Source organism: Solanum dulcamara, chromosome 1 (assembly GCF_947179165.1).
Source record: "Solanum dulcamara chromosome 1, daSolDulc1.2, whole genome shotgun sequence".
Classification (NCBI taxonomy): domain Eukaryota; kingdom Viridiplantae; phylum Streptophyta; class Magnoliopsida; order Solanales; family Solanaceae; genus Solanum; species Solanum dulcamara.
Window position 1 is genome coordinate 83056742 of NC_077237.1, and position 16673 is coordinate 83073414.

The 16673-nt window shown below is 31.4% G+C and overlaps 1 pseudogene across 1 annotated transcript; it reads left to right on the top strand.

Moving 5' to 3' along the window:
- The first annotated feature begins 1129 nt into the window (after nt 1–1129).
- On the top strand, nt 1130–11286 carry LOC129894978 (tubulin alpha-3 chain-like; annotated as a pseudogene). The gene is made up of 8 exons (XR_008767710.1): nt 1130–1332; nt 2772–2823; nt 3108–3150; nt 3241–3389; nt 6880–6981; nt 9725–9959; nt 10042–10410; nt 10501–11286. The product of XR_008767710.1 is annotated as a tubulin alpha-3 chain-like (transcript).
- Nucleotides 11287–16673: the final 5387 nt, after the last annotated feature.

The window sequence follows — 16673 nt, forward strand, 5'->3', positions numbered from 1 at the left end:
GAACATGTAATGAGATGAGTTTGATGTTTTAAATAAAAGTCTAATAAGACTAGATGATGAGATTAATATGAGCACATATTTTGGGAGTAGTATTGAGTACCGAGTTGGATAAGAGTTTAATTGACTCAAACCCCAGAACTACGTAACCAGCGTAAGATGGAGGCTATGCCTCTTAAATCCCCAAAAGAGGACTTTGATGATTGGATCCAAGATGGTGATGTCCTTTACCCTGGCAAGGTATTGAATAGATGTGGCAACGACATCGCTTCGTTGTATCATCACTAGCTCATAAGTGATGGTTTTCGGTTAGAAAAACTTTCAACTGAGTAAGCATTACTTGTTATTATTTTTAAACTTGCATTACATATTGATGTTGAGTTCTGAGTTGAGTCTTCCTGAGAGAAATTTCTTGATATTTGTCCTTACTTTCTTGCCATTTTACATACTCTACATTTCAGGTACTGACATCATTCGACCTGCATCGTTTTATGATGCAGATACAGGTGTTAGAGATCCTCAACAGGCGTATCGTTGAAGATCATTACTTTCTAGCTATTTGGTGAATCCTTCTTATATTCGGAGGAACTCTTTATCCTTTTATTATTGTTGAGTATTATGTTTCTTTTGAGGTAGCCATTGACATGTCATTGACAACATCTGATAGTGTTAGAGGCTTCGCAAACAGAGTTTGATGATGTAATTGGAGTAGTTCTCCTTTGAAATTATTTCTTCTAAGGATTATTTCTTTCCTTTGATGTTGATGATGGCGAATCCACATAAGTATTCTTATTTTCACTTAAGTCTTCCGATGATGAACGAATGAGTGATGAGACCAAGTGATTCTCTCGGAGGCCAGAGATGGTTTCTGAGTGCCGGCCACGCCTAGGGTACCCTCTCGGGGCGTGACAAACTTGGTATCAAAGCATAAAGTTCAAGAGTCCTAGGGTGTCTATCAAGCCGTGTCTAGTAGAGTCTTGCTTATTTATGGGTGTGTCGTGTAACACACTTATAATCAAAAAGCTATAGGACATTATGAATTATTTCACTTTTTTCATAATCTGAGTTCGTGCGATAGAGTTTAACTCTATAAAACTTCCTTTCTAATTCTTGTGTTAACACGTTGCAGACCATGCCTCCTAATCGTACAACTAGTCAGAGGAACGCTGCCAGCACTGAGGTTCCACAGTCAGAGATGCCTTCACCGAGAACTAGGAACCGACCTCAAGGTCTACTGAAGTACCCCAAATACTACTGTTCAGATCACTCCTACTTTGAAGGTGGAATTCAGAGGAGCTATTGTCATGCTCACTCAACTGGTAGCTTCCCAGATGGGTAACCATATTCACCAACTCCTAGCTCTAGCTCCCAAGAGTCATCTGCCACCACAAAAATTAGAGATTTTCTGAGGATGAACCCGCCAGTCTTCACAGGGTCTAAGATTGAGGAGGATCCTCAAAATTTCATTGATGAGATGTGAAAGATCTTGAAAGCGATGCATACTACCGAGGTTGAGGGTGTTGAGTTGGTTTCCTACCTGCTCAAGGATGTGGCGAATGTGTGGTATGACCAGTGGAAACGTTACTAGGTAAATATATGAAAAAATTACTATACATACTTTAGTTATTAAGACATCAATGGTAATTAGAGAAGACACAAAATGAAAAATAATTAATCTAGAATCATAATTGTTCGTGATCTTTGCACTTTTTAGTTGTTGAGATCGAGACAGTGATGGAGTCTGAAATTTTGTGTGCTCAAACTTTAAAGAGTAAATAATTTGTTTTAGCTAAATGGGTACACAAAATGTTTTTTTTTAATTACCGATGAGTGGATACGCCTAGATTTAAAATTAAATTATCATTTAACTAAATCACATGAAAATTTATAATTATAAAACTACCAATGGTATAAATCAAAACTAACAGAGAAAGGTCAACAAAAATAGTTTTAGCTACTACTCCCTCATTCCTCTTTACTTGTCTGTTTAGCTTGGCATACCTTTAACATACAATAAATAGAAGAGTAATTTTACTATATCATTTCTATTAATTATAAGTTATTTAACTATGAGAAAATGAATAGTATTTAATAGTAGAAATAAAATAAACACAATATAATAAATTATCTCTTAATTTTTTAAATTGAACAAATAAAATTGAATAATTATTTTTATATACTAGACAAGTAAATATAGACAAAGGAAATAATTAAATTATATAAAAAAAAATCTCTATCAATAACTTTTTTTATATAAAAAATATTTTTTAAAAAAATTGAATTGTGCATCCTTTTTATTGTGAATTTCATTTTCATGATACGACAAACTTTCATGATAATAGTAAAAAAAAAGTAAACTTTACCTAAATCACATACTGAAAAGGCTCAATTACAATGTATCCCTTATTTTTATGAAATTACGCGATTTCCCTTTTTTTTTTAAATTTCTGATACATTACTTGCTGAGCTGATACATCAGTTTTTGGGTGTAAAACAATTAATGTTGTTGGGTTAATTATGGGAAGTAACGTAATTCAAGTTATGATTGATTGTTTCAATCAATTACCATGCTAATTAAGGCAAAGAATTCTTTAAAAAAAGAAACATATCTTGACTATGAAAGAAAACTCAAAAACAGAGTATATCAATGGATGTCTTGTTGAAGCACGAGAGCTGCCTATAATTGACTTTTTGGAGCAAACGAGAATGTTATTTGGTGCTTGGAACTGCAAAAATAGGGAAATAACAGCTTATACAAAACATACTTTGGGTAGGAAATTCGAAGATATCCTAGTATCAAACACAATGAAGTGTTCGAGAATGAAGGTACACACCAGTTATTTTTTTTAAGTAATTTTGTCTGCACAACAGAGGATCGCAACAGTTATCTCACCACACACCAAAAAAAGGCTAGTTAACTAAATAAAAGAGATCACAGTTAAATTGGAAAAGTTATCTACTTGATACATAGTTGCTTGATACATAGCTATAGGACACATCAGTTTTGTATTTTCTGTTATCAGTATTATCTGATACATCAGTTCTGATACATCATTTCTGTATTTGATACATCATTGCTGATACATATCTGTGATAATTATTTAATGCAGATTATTGCTTCATCAGAATATCTTTATTCTGTTTATGAGTCAGGTATAAGATACATTGTGTGTCTTGAAAGAAAAACATACAATTGTGCCAGGTTTCAATTAGACGAGATACCATGTCCACACGCAATTGCAGTGTTGAAGAGCAAGAACATTACAGACATGCACCCATACTGTTCTGATTACTACAAGCCAGAGGCGTTGGCAATTACTTATGAATTTCCAATGGTTCCAATGCCAGATAAGAAAGATTGTTCTATTCTGAAAGAAATTTTGGAAGAATTCGTCTTGCCACCAAGATACAAAAGGATTCCAGGAAGACCAAAGAAAGGAAGAAAAAAGTACTCTAGTGAGAAGATAAGAACGAGCACAAATTCTTGTAGTCGTTGTGGCCATGAAGGCCATAACAGAAAGACTTGTAATTTCATTCTCAAAGAGAAATAATGTTTTGTTATGCCAGGATACATTTTATTTGGATCATGTACTTACATTTACATAGTTTTTTTTACATTGTGGGTTGTATTTGATACATATATCAATTAACCAGAATAGTAATTGAATATCAATAATTGATATATGGATGGTTGGTAATTATGTTCATTGTAAGTTACTTGGTATTGATAGTAATTTCGAATCTGATACATATGAATAGCAGATACATAAACATTCGACGTATTAAGGTTGATACTTTAAAGGTTGTTGTATTAGTTTGTCAACTGGATTATGGTTGATACATAACATGTTGTATTGATATAGGTTGTAGATGTATCAGAAGTTGTAAAGATTGATGCATGAGATTCTGATACATAAATGTAGATGTATTAGAATCATTAAATCTTGATACATTACAATCTGATACATAAACAATATGTATCAGAAGCTGTAAAGATTGATGCATGAATTATGATACATAAATGTAGATGTATCAGAATTATTAAATCTTGATACATTACAATCTGATACATTAACAATATGTATCAGAAGCTGTAAAGATTGATGCATGAGATTCTGATACATAAATGTAGATGTATCAGAATTATTAAATCTTGATACATTACAATCTGATACATAAACAATATGTATCAGAAGCTGTAAATAATTGATGCATGAGATTTTGATACAAAAATATAGATGTATCAGAATCATTAAATCTTGATATATTACGATGTGATACATGAAGTAGATGTATCGGAAGCATTCAAGTTTGATAAATCAAAATATGATACATAAATATTAGAAAAACTTAAAAGTCTGCTAAATTGTTGAATAGCCAAAAAAAAATATTTACTATTGGTGCAAAAATATAATTGTACATTCTATTACTATAAAATTTTAAAAAAAAACTACTCGACGTCCATCAGTTCTCCTTGACCAGGATGTATGAAATCTCTCTTAGGTTTTTTTGGATCATTGTTGTCGCTAACATAATCATCCTTGGCCTTCCAGACATTACAGACATGCACCCATACTGTGCAATTCCTCTCTGTTTTTTTGCTCGACCTCAAGAAGTAAGAGGCATTTGATGATTTGCCCTTGAAAATTGCACTGTGGCATATCTAGATAGTGACCAAGTATGGTTTGTCGAAATAATTGTATAGCTTCATCACTTATTTATGATTTGAAATCATCAATAAAATTAGTCGTATATGCAGTGCCGAATCTTAGGGAGTGTGAGGGGATCTTCTTGATGACGTACTTCATTCCCTGCATTGACATGGAAACTGATTAAATACAACTTAATTTTTATATTTAAACATGATGTATCAGAAGCATTATATCTTGATACATAAACAAGATGTATCAGGAGCATTAACGTTTGATACATGAGAATCCGATAAAAAAATGATGTATCAAAAAAAAGATAAGAATCTAGTACATAGAATAGATGTATCAGGAATCAGTAAAACTTTAGAAAAATGACATTTTAAAAAATTATATAAACAGGATGTATCATATTCTCATGTAAGCTTGATACTTGAGAATCTGATATATAAATAACATGTATCAGAAGCAGTAAATCCTGATATATGAGCATTTGATACAAAAAGACAATGTATCATGAAATAGATAAGAATCTGATACATAAAGTATATGTATCAGGAATTAGTAAAACTTTATAAAAATGACATTTAAAAAAAATATAAACAGGATGTATCAGATTCTCATACAAGCTTGATACATACGAATCTGATACATAAAATTATATGTATCAGGAGCAGTAAAAAACCACATTAAAAAAAAGGGCGTGTTGAAACTCCTTCAATCTTCTTGTTGGCTTCTTTGGGTGAATGTTGAACTTGAGATTTTAATTTCAATTTCTCACGGAGCTTATCCATCACTGATGGATCGTTACGATGTTTGGATCTAACCTCGTCCGGTGAATCAAGATTTTCTTGATTTTTATTCAACTGAGTGAGACCAACACTAAAAGATGGAGCGGATTCCATGTGAATCAGTGAACAATGTGAGAAAAAAATTTACAGAAGAAAACAGAGGAAATCGAAGAAGGTGAGAATGAAGTGAGACACCATTAAAGGAAAAACTTGAATATACCTTACTTGAATTCTTGAAATTGAGTAATAGATGGACTGAAATTGATAACAAGAAACTGCCATCAAGGAGGCTAAAGAATAGGCGTAAATTTAGGTAACTGATATAAGGTAAAAGTGATGTATCAGTGAAATAGGGAGAGAGTTAAAAAAATAGGAATTTTTGATATTTTCCCTAAAAAAAAACGTATTTCATGGGCTTGAATAACCGGGTGAGAGGACTAGCTATTAGATACGATCAATAGACATTTATTTCTATTTATTTCCCTTCTTTTTTCTTTAAAATTAAAAAAGGGTGTTATAAAATCGCTATAACAAGAAGTGAACAACAGATCTTGGACACTGACTGAACACAATTACTATTGGACTATCAACCCCAATTGTGTTTAAGAGTGTGCAGTTATTAATATGACCCAACAACTGAAAATATTCTATTTATACACGCGACTTAATTTTTCGATAAAGGGTGGCCAATTAATTATTCATATTTGGATGTTCCTCCACCCTTGGATCTCGAGATAGTGATGACAATTTTTTTTTAAAATCTAATTTGGGTTCAATTATTTGAAAGAAATTAATTAGCAGCATTACGAAATTTTTTTAAAGCAAGTTTATTAAAACTTTATGTAGTACTCTCAGGTGTACATAGATTGGTTTAGCTCAATTTTTTATTTATCAAGTCAAACTAATTATGTCAGCTTTTTGAAATTTATAAATTAAATTAAACCTTTGATTATTTTTTTTTAATCAAGATTTTTTATTTTTTGGTTTGATACGGGATTTTTGGATTTTTTTTCACCAATAAAGTATCTTCTATAACATAAAACATGTAATTTATGCTTTTAAATATTTTTTTTTCATAATAAGATACAATAATTACATGACGCTTTTAAAAAAATAGAAATAGATTAAATATATATAAAAGAGTGTCTCGCAAAATTGAGGTGAGTAAGAAGTATTTTAATGCTAATTAAGGGTGGTAATCATGTATGAGCCTAAACATTATTGATGATAAAGATATTTTCGGATCAAATTATTATGTGAGCAAATTTAGTTATATTTTTTATTTCAAATGACAAACTCGATTAACTAACCATGGTTTATTTCACCTCAGACTTTTTTCTTTCTTCCAGTCCCTAGATTTTATCGAGACCCAATTTTGATACTCATATAAAAACTGCCTTCAGTTGAACCAATTAGTAGTAGCATGTTTGAATTGACTTATTTTTACTCAATTTATAAGTTTGTTGAAAACTGTTTTATCAATTCACAGTGGGCAGGTCAGAAATGCATGCTGGGAGCTTTATTGCCTTGAACATGGCATTCAGGTACATGCTTTTTCATTTTTCTTCTTCTTCTTCAGAGAGCACTTTGTTGTTCGGAAACTTGACGTCGCTGTGTATATTATAGATCTGTTTGAATTTTTATTAGCATGAATGAGCTTTGTTTCTTTGTAGATCTAGTTGATTCTGAATAGATCTGTGCGAAAAGTATGTTTAAAGTGTATTTGACAAGCCAAATAGGTGTATTTGAGAAGCTGGCATTACTTGGAGAAATGACGGGTGATAAAACACTTCCTTTTCTTGACACATATGCTTGGGAGTTGGGACTTGTCAGAAAGCAACCCACTTCAAGCCGATAAATAAGCGTGAATATTTACCGCAAAATGTAATACAAAATACTTTCTTGCTCCCTCTGTCTCACCTCACAGTCTCCTCTTTCTTTTGTGCCTTTTAGATTATCTTTTATTTCAGTTCAAAATTTATGGCCAAATGGAAGCTAAATGTGTGCGGTTTTGGTAATTGTTTTCTTTCTTATCGCTGTTGTTCTTCCTGTAAATAGGCAACAGTAGTGCTGATAAACCTATCTGGCATTACCAAATTGATATTTGTTTAGATCTGTTTGAATTGTGCATTGCTCCTGAATAGATTGAATGGGAAGTGTATATATTTTGTGCATGTGTAAATTTTTGATTGTTTCACATTGTTATAAAATGTAGTGTTTAAGTATAGATCGTTATAGTAATAGACGCATATATTTTTGGGAAAACTACATAATTGTCCATCAAAGTTGAAGTGCTCATGCCTGTCTTTTTCGGGATGATGTTAGCTTCAGTCAGCACTAGTTGAGCGTGTCATCTTTTAAGATCATCTCCAAACTTGAGCACTATTTTTACACCCAAATGGTGGAAATTAACTTCACCCATTACACTATTGTGTACATCAAAAAGAATATTCCTTTATATCCTTTTCTCTCTTCTATAAAGAAAGGGAAAGTGGATGGGTATGTTGGCACTTTAAGAAAGGAATATTAATTATATGAGATGAATATGTAAAAAAGAAAGGATTTGTTTTATGAAATAAAAGAAAATAATATAATATAAAAGAGAGTCCACCATTTTGGTGTAAAAAATAGTGCTTATAGTTGGAGATGCCCTAAGCTCTTCTTTTCTGTCTCTTTTTTTTTTTTGTTCTTTCATATATTTATGTCTTCTTTTTTGTGTTTTACTTTTTCTTTTTGATGATAAGAAATAAAATAACTTATCTTTTATGATACCTTGTCAATATATGATATATACCAATCTGGTTTCATGAAAGACTAAGCTCATTTGTTTTTAAAGAAATGAATCGATCCTTAATGATGTCATGTCAGTATATGATAGTATGTCGGTGTATGATATACATCATGTGGTTATCGTAGACGGTCGATGTGTGTTTCTTATAAAGAATAAACCAAATACCAGAGTCTACGAATACATTGAAACCTAGATAAAGTATTACAAATACAAATGAAGTATATAGCCCATGATTTTGGGCACATGGTTTTATACAAAGAGTGGTTTTAAATTTTCTATATAACTTTTTACTTGTATCCAAAGTAAAAGGTGGTGGATAAATTTTTAGATTTGGGCATAAAACATATAAACAAATAAACCCTTGTTCTTCCTTTCTTCTTTGGCGAGCCATCAGACCACCAACAAAGAGATTTTTTTTTTTAGACAACTAAAACTTCAACAAATAGTAAAGAGAACCAAAACAATCAAAACAACTCTCAAGCTATCATAGCAGTACCAATTAAGAAGCATCAATAACACAGAAAAAACAAAGTTATTAGAGAAATTAAACCACACAAAATTAATTCAATTGAACAAAAGAATTATCAAAATAAGCTAAAAGAAAAATCATGAACATCATCTATTCATATCAGTAAAAATAGATACTCAAAATGCACTTTTCTTTTACCTAAATCTAAAAAGTTATCCTTCCCCTTTTACTTTGGATATAAGTAAAAAGTTATATAGACAATTCAAAACCACTCTTTGTACAAAATCATTTGTCCAAAACCATGACACGTAAAATCATGTGCCCAAAATGATGGGCTACGTACTTTATCTGTATTTGTTAATACTTTATCTGTGTTTCATAGATTGTGCTAAAAATGATGATGAATATATTATAACAAATGTAATTAATGGCATGTAAAAAATGCAATTCAACAAAAACTGATGATTTAATGAAACTGAAACATGATTTTGTTTATAATCAACGAACTGTGACAGAAACACCAATATAGTTAAATTAAACTGATGAAAATTCTAATTTTTTCATAAATAAAGATAATTATCGATAAATTGCATTTAAACACATTTTAAATTGTTTAATGAATAAAAAACTTGAGAGTATTAATTTTGAAAATATCAAGCCAAAATTGGCTGTCAACAGTATATATGCCATGTGAGTATCATATAGAGGATTAAAGAGTGTTCTTAAGGCATGAACCAGTCTTCTATGCTATCCAATCAATATATGATAATATATGTCATGTGAGTTACCCTAATATAATGCATATAATACTTCAAATGGTACTGATTTGGTATATATATGTTGTAATATCTTTTTTTTCAATAATTTATATAAAAAGAGTACTATATGAATTAGATTATCAGTTTTTGGAATTCTGTTCTCCGTATATTTCTTTGGTGTTTGTGTACAATCCATTTTTCTTTTTCGCTTTTCAAGAACCAGTTTATTATCCTGTGTTGCTGAAGATTATTTTTCATCTCTTCCAAAGCCTGATGGCCAGATGCCGGGTGACAAGACTGTTGGAGGAGGTGATGATGCATTTAACACCTTCTTTAGTGAAACTGGAGCTGGAAAGCATGTTCCCCGTGCTGTTTTTGTAGATCTTGAGCCTACTGTCATTGATGAAGTCAGGACAGGAACATACAGACAGCTATTTCACCCTGAGCAACTCATTAGTGGCAAAGAAGATGCAGCCAACAACTTTGCCTGTGGCCATTATACAAGTATAGATATTACTCTGCATTTTTTTACTTTTCTTTTCAGCTCAGTTGTGCGCAGTTGGTCATCTTTGTATCTTATGTGCAGTTGGGAAAGAAATAGTTGATCTTTGTTTGGACCGCATTAGGAAGCTTTCAGATAACTGTACTGGCCTAAAAGTTTCCTGGTATTTAACGCTGTTGGTGGTGGCACTGGTTCTGGTCTTGGGTCACTTTTACTGGAGGGTCTCTCAGTTGACTATGGCAAGAAATCAAAACTAGGATTCACAATTTATCCCTCACCACAGGTCTCAACATCTGTTGTGGAGCCTTACAACAGTGTACTTTCAACTCATTCCCTGCTTGAGCACACTGAGTTGCAATTCTTCTCGACAATGAGGCCATTTATGACATTTGCCGGCGCTCATTGGACATTGAGCGCCCCAAGTACACCAACCTTAACCGCCTTATTTCACAGGTAATTTAGTAGCATATCATTCTGGACTTTGTCTTACATACTACATATTTCTTCAATAGTTGATAGTAATTTATGTGCTTCCTATGCCAGGTCATTTCTTCTCTGACTGCTTCTTTGAGGTTTGATGGAGCCCTGAATGTTGACGTGAATGAGTTCCAAACAAATCTCGTTCCCTATCCCAGAATCCATTTTATGCTTTCTTCCTATGCTCCAGTCATTTCAGCTGAGAAGGCTTATCATGAGCAGCTCTCAGTTGCAGAGATCACAAATAGCGCATTTGAACCCTCTTCTATGATGGTTAAGTGTGACCCTTGCCATGGCAAGTACATGGCCTGCTGCCTCATGTTCCGTGGTGATGTTGTGCCAAAGGATGTCAATGCTGCTGTGGCCACCATCAAGACCAATCGTACTATCCAATTTGTTGACTGGTGCCCTACTGGATTCAAGTGTGGTATCAACTACCAACCACCTACTGTTGTTCCTGGAGGCGACCTTGCCAAGGTGCAAAGGGCTGTGTGCATGATCTCTAACTCAACTAGTGTTGCAGAGGTCTTTTCTCGCATTGACCACAAGTTTGATCTGATGTACGCCAAACGTGCTTTTGTGCACTGGTACGTTGCTGAGGGTATGGAAGAAGGTGAGTTCAGTGAAGCCCGTGAGGACCTTGCTGCTCTTGAAAAGGATTATGAGGAGGTTGGTGCTCAAATGGACGATGAAGAAGGCGGTGATGAAGGAGACGAGTACTGAGTGAAGACATTGTGGTGTGTTTGTTATTGATGAATATCTATTGCACTCCTAGCAATTAATATTACTTGTTGTGGTCTTCTGAACTGAAATGTGCTGTTATGCAAGTCAAAATATGTTCGTTTGACTGTTTACTTTATCTCAGTGTATATGCGTTGAAAATGTAAGTGATTTCTTAATAATGCACTTCCAGAAAATAACAAAAAGAGAAGACATGCTTTTGTTGAAACATTACTACACTCATTTTGAGTAAGGGTTTGTTGGAAACAACCTTTTAATCCTTACAACCTCATAGGCAGTGGTAAAGTCTCTATATCTTCATACAACAAAAACAGCTTTTTGTAGAGACTTTAATTAGGAGTACAAGTCTTTTAACAGCAATTAAGCTATTTTCATTAATTAATTACCAGATCATTTTTAATATGGTGTATCCTTTCAGACCTAGGTCGTATGTTGTTGCTTCTGTTAAAACATTTAATTAATCATAGAGATTAGTCTTCTCTTGTAATGTAGCAGTTAAAGTTGGTGAGGCAAATTAAAGAATTTGTGAATTTAAAACCTGTTATTGATTGGTTTTCTTTGTTTGTGTCATCATTTATACTTTTATCGTTGAAACAGGAGTACATAAGAAATAAGTTAAACAAGTTTGTTGAATTTAGTGTTAGATGGACTGTTTAGACTATAAATTCGCAGTTGTTGCCATGCCATCATGAGAACATTGAAAACGTCATATCAGATATCCTACTTTTAACTTTCCTAGCTTGAATTTAGACGGGGCATCTTCTCTCTGTCCTTGATATGATTTATTAGAGTTCTGAATGAAGCCCTTATTTAAAAGGACTTCAGTGAGGCCTACGATTTCTTTGATCTCCTCACTCTTTAATCACGGGTTAAGATATAACTAAAGTCTCTTCGATGATAGCATATATCATGCTAAAGGTTTCTCTAAGCCTCTTGATCACTCTTTCAAGAATAGGAGGCAACAATAGGGCGAATCCGCTAGAGAATCGAACATACATCAAATCATATTAATATACTATGGTTCGATTAAGTTAAAAATTGAAGGTAGAAGTATTAATTAATTAATTACAATTAAATTATATATGTGTATGGGTGTGAATTATGATGACCTTTTTTTCATATATGTGAATGTATTTAAGTGAACAAAGCTACTCCCTCCATTTCATATTAAGTAAATTTGTGAGGCAGTCCACACATATTAAGAAAAACATTCAAGGACATAATTTGAACCATACTTTCCATTGTTGCCCTTTATAAAATCATAAATATAACTTTGCAAGTAGTGTGATTTATCTCCTAGAAAATATAAAACTTCAATAAATGAAAGGGCAAATATGGAAAAAGTTTCAAACATCTATCTTGAATTTTGAACAATTCAATTATTTTAAACAATGAAAAATTCCTCAAAAATTCACTTAATATGGAATGAATGGAGTAGTATTATATAGTACTCCCTCTATTCCATATTAGTTGAATTTCTAAGGTAATCCACACATATTAAGAAAAGTATTCAAGGACAAAATTTAAACCATATTTTCCTCTATTATCCTTTTGTTTAATCATCATCATAAAGATGATTAAATGTGAAATCATAAATACAAGTAGTATTTTATTGGAGTATAACTTTGTAAGTAGTGTAGTTTACTCCTAAGAAATTACAAAACTTCATTAATGGAAAAGATAAACATGGAAACAGTTTCAAACATTTATCTTGAACTTTAAACAATTCAACTACTTTGAACAATAAAAAAAGATCTAGAAATTCAGTTAAAATGGAACAGAGGAGGAGTATATAGTAATTCACATTGTACAACCATCTTTCTTGAGAAATGTGTCACTTAATTATTAGTCACAACTCACAAGTGAGTCAATACCTAGGTAGTCCATATAAATCATATGATATTTGACTAAACCAAACATATATATTACTAATAGAAATCTGTTGATTTAACAATATAACAAAGTGGTGACGTATTACTTAATTAGAGCAAATTATTGATAGAGAAGAAACTAAATTAGTTATATTAAAAGTGCATGGTCAAAGAGGAATTAAGCACTAATCAATTCTTTTAAAAAATGATTATTTTAGTTTTGAGAGACATCATCTTTGACAAAGTTGTATGTGAAAACATAGGAGTCGGCATTATATATGCGGCATATCGTGTGCATTGTAATAATAGTCTAATAAGGACAAAAATTCTCTTAAATTTTACCATCCTTACTCGTTCCGTCTCAAAATAAATATTATTTTAATAATAAAAATTAATTCAAAACAATATCGCTTTAGTAATTAATTTCAACTACATCCTTTTTTTCATCTATTTTTATTGTTCAATATTGACTACATGACTTGACACATCTCTTGAAAATCAATAAATGAAATCACTATTTTATTATATTATCTTTTGAATGACTATAGCTAACAATGAAAAATAAATTAAGAACTAAATAAGTGATAAATTATCTTTTTTCAAAATAGACATTTATTTTTAATATAATAGACGTACAAGTAGAAGTGGACTAAGAGTATTCTGGATCATCTATTTTTTAATAAGGACCGCATATAAAGTGGTCGGAAGAGAGTCTCAATTACTCCCTCCATTCTATTTTATATGATGTAGTTTGACTTGACAGAGTTTAAGAAAGAAAGGCATTCGAAACTTGTGCTCTAAAATGAGTGATAGATGTTTGTGTAGCTATAAATTATTTCATTAAGGATAAAATGTGTATTTCGAAATAAAATTGTTACTAAATATATATATATTCTTTTTTAATAGAAATTAACTAAAAAGAAAAGTAAGCTATTATAGTATTATTTATTTGTCAAAAAACAAAAGCTAGTGGGTAGTGGTAGAGAAAATAGAGGAGAAATTTATGGGGAAGAAGATAGAGACGTGCACATGAAAAATAATTCATTAAACAAAGTGGTTGTCATTTTTCCTCACACCAGAAAGCAATGGCATCCCAAAATGAATTTTAAAAAAAAAAGTGGATTTTTTTTTACATTATAAGACATTCCCAAAACGCCCACGACAAAAAATAATTCTAATTTTTATTTTTTCTTCTCCAAGTTTTAGTCGATATAATCACTATGTAGTTTGTGTATATACATATATTATACACTTGTTATGCCGTGAGTATACATCAATCACTGCAAATGATTACGGAATGATTACCTAGACAAGTGATTTTTTTTATCTGCCTAAAGTAATTAATGCAAAGACAATAACATCTTACTTAGAAATAGGTCCTAATTCTTCAAATTAATTAATAACATATAATTTTATTTGTAAAAGTAGCAAAATAAGGTATATGAATGTTAAGATAGATGTAGATTTTCACTCTTCTAGTTTAAGAGAATCAAATATGTTATTACTTAATAGACTTCAATACAATATTAGGGGATTAAAGAAGAATACAATAATTCTTTTGAGAATAAGAATTAATTAATGAATTTTATCCAGTAATTGTTAAGTGTCTCACAACATGCATGTTATAATCGACAATATTTGATATATCTCATTATTAGGCTTCAGTGTCATGCCTTTGGTAATTTACATATGTATCCCTTAACATTTGGTAAGAATTCAAATATGCACGTAACACTTAGAATAAAAAAGTGTTCACGCAAGTAATAACATAATATTTGTGACTTGTGTCTCACAAATTCTCCTCCTAAATAAAATTTTTAAAGCATTTATTATAGATGCTATCAAGTCAAAAAAAAAATCTATTTATAAAGTCATAATTTTTTTCTGAGAAATGACTAGTTAAATATGAAAATTTTGAGTTTTACATTTAGAAAAAAGAAAATCAAATTGTGGTAAAAAAATCAAGGCAAACACCCAATAATTGGGTGGTGGGTGTGGGGTGGTGGGAATGGAGCTACATAATAGGGCCATGGGGTTAAAGATGAGGTATGTTGAAGGGTGGGGATGATACAATCAAGATGGAATGTCAAGCATTTTTTTATGACAAGAAAAATGCGCGGTCGCTATTCTTTGAGTGCGCACAAGGCAAAACTTCCGCGCCTATGCAATAACTCGCAAATCACACATAAAAGACAACCCACACTAAGCAAGTCCGATGTGACAAGCTTGACCCAAAAAACAAACTCTTTGCTTTCGCTGGCAAGTGTTTCAAACTTGAGACTTCCAAATGGAAGTTCCAAGCCCAAACCACTGGACCATCCCGAAGGATCATTTTAAAGCAATTTATTTTTCTAAAAAAAATATTTTTCAAAATTTTTGACCAATTAAACACATAAAGTCCACCTCCGATCGATATACCGAACACGCCCCTAACTTTCTTTATTTTGCTGGTCAAAGCTCGAAGATACACATGAGTTATTAAACTTAATAATTAATTGTGTCAATTTAGTGATTTTTCAAAAAGCCCCTTTGCGAATTAAAAGAATTAAGAATATTTGGTACACAAAAAGAAGAACTGTTCATCTAGAATTGAAACAATGAGATGGAAAGTACCACAAAGTTACGTAACTCATATATGATTCCCTTTAACGAACTAAATAGCAAGGATTTACGATTTCGTTCGACTGAACTCAATAGTTTTATTTGCTTAAAATTTATATTATTTAAAAAAAATGTAGGAATTATGAATTTAGAATTTGGCAATTTTAATTATTAAAATCGTAATTTCATAATTTAAAAAATTAAAATTATCCACAAATATTAAATCTTGAATCTGCATATGTTCATAAATATCTTCACAATGAGCTATTAAAAACGGAAAAACAAATTGACCCACAAAGCATGAGAACGATTGATTAGCTGATTAAATCTCTCCATGTTTTTCTTGTTTGGCAAATTCCTATAAAAAGTTCTTTTTATAGGTTTTCATCTGAAGTCGAGTATTTCTTTTGGGATTTGATTAATTTAGATTTATATCGAAATGTTTTTACTCTTTGAGAGGTAAAGCTTTTCCTGCTAAAGATTACTTCACCCCACAATTCAAATCTAAAACTTTTGATTAAAAATAAATAAGTATTTGATATTTCACCCAAATATCCCACCATGCAATTTAAAGTTCTCAATGAATGACTGATTAACACACTCGTTTCATTTTCAGTGGTTAGGACCAAATGCAATTCTTTAGCAAATTGTGGGGGGGCCATCTTTGTTTGGATTTATCTTTATAAATATAAACAAATATAATAATATGCCATCCTGAAAACAACATGACATAACTTACAACTGTGTGTTACTTTAATTAAATTCATCTCAAATCAAAATTATGCAAAATAAAAATAAATGTAACCGTACATTTTTGAACAAAAACTAAACAATTCTTGATATATTAATTTTTTTTAAAAATAAATATATACACGTTGATAATGTAAAATAAGTTTTAAAACAAAAAATTATTTATTAAATACATGTTCAAAAAAGAACAACCGGTGAAAAATCTTTTTAGAAATCTATGCATTCCCTTTATTAATATAAAAAACGTTTGAGGATGAAAAATCAATGCCTATCATA